Source organism: Triticum dicoccoides, chromosome 7B (genome assembly GCF_002162155.2).
Source record: "Triticum dicoccoides isolate Atlit2015 ecotype Zavitan chromosome 7B, WEW_v2.0, whole genome shotgun sequence".
NCBI classification, from domain to species: Eukaryota; Viridiplantae; Streptophyta; class Magnoliopsida; order Poales; family Poaceae; genus Triticum; species Triticum dicoccoides.
The window spans coordinates 313,329,068-313,333,839 of NC_041393.1; the positions used below are offsets into that span (position 1 = coordinate 313,329,068).

Here is a 4,772-nt window from a genome sequence, read left to right on the forward strand (position 1 = left end):
CGGGAGGAACCACGGCTTGCAGTCCTGCTACCCACTCAGACGGCGCTACGTAGTCGTGGCCGTCATCATTCGAGGAAGCGTCAGACTCGTCGTCATCATCCAAGGAGGCGCCAGACTCGTCGTCATCATCCTCGGGGAGGCGGTGGTTGGGACCATTGTTTGGGCGGTAAGCGGTCTAGCGGCAACGCTCCTCCTCGCCGTCAACTGAAAGTGCATCTAATGCCCTTGGTGGATTTTGGTAATTAATGTCAAATATCTCAAAGAACTAATGCTCTAACTAGCTTATCTCAAGAAAGTTCCATTAGGTTGCAACAAAGGAGATGAAAGGTGACCCACACAAATTTGCACGAAGACTTGGTGAAGCAAGGACTTAATTCTATATTTTAGTGATCCAAAATCACGTTGTGTCCATAAGTATGCCCATACTATCAAAAGGAGAATGAGGTTGCTAAGTTGAGTCTTTTGCTCCATGCGCTTAAAGGTCAAACTCCGGAGCCCTCAAAAGACTTCCTTTTCTCCACTATATCTACCTTTGCTTTAGATCAATACTAGCAAAACTATCCCTGAGACAATGCCACAATCCAACGTGGGAGCTCAGGTGGAGAACCCTCCTTTCTACACAATGTTCTTTTCCCTAAGTTTGAGTATACAAATCATGTATTGTGCCCTTAATGAGGAAAAAAAATGAGCACGGAAATGGAACTTGTAATAATAAGAATAATACTTAAAATTTAACGCCAGTAATGCTCTAGTGACGCACCAGAGAACTTACAAACCTTGCATAATTAGTGAGATAAAAAAAGTAATCTAAGTGCGAACAAATTTAAGCTGATGTAATTCTTGAGCATATATGATACAGAAAAATATTCAAACCACCATGGCACGAAGAGATTACCAGCTTCAAGCACAGTGGAATTAACATAATCTTCATCATTTTCATTGAAGTTTCCAGCCATGTATCCATTACCATCAGATGAGGAGCTTAAGCTACGACAAATAGGACCAAAGTTCTTTGAAGATGACTGAAAGATTGGAGAAACTAGTCTAGTAATGTTGCAGTATTTAGACACATCACCCAAGAATGCAGTGCCAAGCTGCCCAGATTTGATCAATGAGTTGTTGACAAGGGCAGCAGGAAGCCTTGTTTGCATTATAGGGCGACACAGAATTGGTCCCTCCATTGCCATCAATGTGCCTACATAATAAAAGTTAAAATGATTAATAAGGAAGTTTGATCAGAATGAGAGACCTAGTCTAAATGGAAAATCAAATGAGAAATTATTACTGCACCTTCTAAGAAATAATAGCAGTGAAATGGTAGTAAGAAAATTAATCTACTACAGTATGTTTATAGATTATACAATCAGCTCTGTAAATTAATCTAGCACAGTGGAATTAACATAATCTTCATCCTTTTCTTGAAGCTTCCGGCATAATTAATCAGTGCTGATTGCCACAGCAGCACTAGAAATCCGTAAATATTTATCATTACTGTAATTTCCATGTTAATTGCAGTACGCACACAATCCGACACCCATATTAGCAGGATAACTCCTTACAGAAGATCATATCAGAAGGTAAGTCTTGGCGCCTGCGTAGACAAAATAGAAGAAAAAAACATTGAAGTTGACCAATCAATTATACAAGCCACTGGAGATTATTATTTTTCTCTTTCTTATAGTGTATATTTGTCAATTTTGCGCCACAATTGACTCGTAAAATAACCGCACCAATCCAAAAGTAAGTAACGAATCAAAGTCCATTTCTACACGCAAGCAACAAGCAAGAACCGACCAAAATCGATGCTCGAGCCAGAAACAATCACCCGACGAGACCAAAATCCCCAAAGATGTACGAACCAACGCGAAGAGAAATCAGAAAACGAACAGGAAATCCCGGAAATAGCCAGCAAAAATGGTATAAGAATCACGGCGATCAGACCACGTATCACATCAAAATAAGGGTTAAATCGGGGGGAGACCGGAGATCGCCTTACCACCAGCAACGGCCGTTCCTCGGAATCGAGCACGAGCGCAACCTTTTTAGGGGAAACACGAGACTTTATAGAGATAAGAGACCAAGTATATTTATTGTCTGGGGGTGGAATATGTAAGCGAAAGAGGTGGGGCTTAGCCTTTCCTCCCTTTCCATGCTCCCATCCGTGCTCTCACTTCATCCTACGGATGTCCTTTTTCTTTTTTTTCTAATCTAATCATCTCCCCCTGATTTTCAGGGGATGGGGATGGGTCTTATTTTCTTCCAATCAAATCAAGTCCTTCCTTTATCCAGAAGAGAGCAGAAAATGTAGCGGTAGGCGAGCGGGGCCCGGCGGCTCCTATGCAGTACCAGTGGGCGAGGGGTAAAATGTTTTTTTTTGAAAAAACCCTACTTTATTCATTTGTGACAAGTAGTACATCGTTTGTGAGGATCATTACAATTTCATTTAAAGGCTCCTCAAACTAATTAGAGGTCAAAGAAAATCTAGCTAATCTAGCAAGCGAGTGGTAAAATGTTTGGCTACGAGTAGTATAGCAGAGGCTTTGTGTGGATCAAAGAGATGTCGGATGTGATCTCGTAATGTAGGTAAACCCTGGCGATACCTTGATGGCGGCGCCGCCACCACCCACGTCCGGCGAGGCACTTGCCTCTGTCCCCCCCCCCGGCCGCGTGTGGCTCTCACGCGCACTATGGCCCCGTGGCGGCCTTGTCCGCTCGCTACCCTGGCGATAACCCGCCGCCACCCGCGTCCGGCGAGGCACTTGCCTCTGCCGACCCCCTTGCCATGTGTGGCTCTCGCACGCTGGCTCCGTGGCGGCCCTGTCCGCTTGCTCCTGTAAAGAAATCGGAGGGCCGATCGATCTAGGAGTCCGTTTGAAGAAGTCCTACTCTACCACGAACCCTAATCCAGCGCCCCAGGAAGATCTCCTGATGGTCTCTTATATGATGAGGGAGGTGTGAGAGAGGTATTCCTTCAAGCTTCCCATCGTCCACCCTCCGCTCGTACAAAACCACCAGATTGCCGCACTACGTCGCTACTACTCTACGTGGGGAAGACGCCTGCATCTCTGCCATTAGCGATCTTTTGGGTGCCGCTAAGGAAAAACCAACAGACTGTGGGGGCGATCATGGGGCTCCTCTGGTGGATGCTACCCGCCCGAAGCCATCTACTGGTGGCTCTGAAACGGCCCATGCTGAGAGCTCGACATGGACGGTTGTTATCTGCCTAAAACAAAGGAAGAAAAGACCGGCTGTGTCGCCAAAGAAACTTACAGATCCCTTAGAGGTTGCTTGTGGCAATGTCGGTGACTCTGCGGAGTACAACGAATCGATCCTGGGTAAGGGGCAGACGGCAGGACTACTCGGTCATGATGACCTTGCTGCAACAGACGGTGATGCCTTAATGCCAGAGAGAGGTGTGTTGAAGTGGAAGATGGAGCCGGGACAACAAGAGGAGGATGCTAGAAGCATGGCGCATGAGGTGGATATGGAGGCGACCAGCCAGGGGGGCGCTGGTAAACTGACGGGACCGAATGTGGCGTCCCGTCAGGAGCCATGAATTGCTTAGTTTGGAACTATCAAGGGGCGGGGAACCCTCGCACAGTTCGAGATCTTCAGGCTCTATGTAGAGTCAATTCCCCGAATATGGTATTTTTGTGTGAGACGAGGCAACAGGAGAATAAAATGGCTAGGATCCGCAATCGGATAGGGCTTCGAGGTTTTGAAGGTATTAGTAGTCAAGGAAAAAGTGATGGTTTGGCTCTATATTGGGATGATTCTATCTATGTTGATGTTCAAGATATTAACGAGAGATGGATTGATGCGTATGTCCGTGTGACTCCTAATGACCCGCTTTGGCATGTGACCTTTGTGTATGGTGAGCCAAGAGTGGAAAATAGACACCTCATGTGGGAGAGTTTGTGCAGATTGAGAAACGGTTCAGATTTACTGTGGCTTGTGACGGGAGACTTCAATGAAGCCCTTTGGGAGTTTGAGCATCTGTCGATTACACCAAGACCACAGGCACAAATGATTGCATTCAGGGATTGCTTTGATACCTGTCAGCTTGTTGACTTGGGGTTCTCAGGGTACCCATACACATTTGATAACAAAAGGAGTGATAGAGTGAATGTTCAAGTACGGCTGGATAGGGCAGCGGCAGACAATGCATGGCATGACCTTTTCCCGGAGGTGGTCGTGTCTCACTGACCTCACCTGATGAGGACATGACTACCTTGGATACGACCAAAAATATTGCATACATGCATATTTGTCAGGTGATTTCTAGTGCAAACTATTCAATAATCATTTATGTTATCCAGAACAAAAATACTTCACACACTTTTGTGTTTTGTCTAATTGCAGGCGTATGGGACATTTGTACAATTCACATATGAAGATAAGGGAGAAAGAGATGTTTAAGTGATGTTCAAAAAGTTCTCTCACGTCACTTTTGGGCCAAGAGAAGATAGAGTCCAAGTCTCTCATGTTCTGGATTCAAATTCGGACTGCACAAACATACCTGACTCAAAACGCCAACAACTTTTTCATACGGACTCCGAGTTCGGTGATTCTTTTTTGTTGGAATCTAGATTTTGTGCTCTTTCCAGCCCAATTGGATTCACCTTCAAATTCACCCGGAGCATTGAGATATCGACGAAACAATCAGACGCTGCAGCAGAATCCGAGTCAAACAACAAGTCCAAAGGTGTTGCATCACCTCCACTTGGGCCCATGAGCCTTGTACGACCTAGGGTTGGTTTTAGGATGCCATG

General features: G+C 45.4%; 1 pseudogene; it reads right to left on the minus strand.

The window, feature by feature from the left end:
- LOC119341987 overlaps window positions 1-2,039 on the minus strand; it is a 5,626-nt pseudogene extending 3,587 nt beyond the window's left edge.
- Window positions 2,040-4,772: the final 2,733 nt, after the last annotated feature.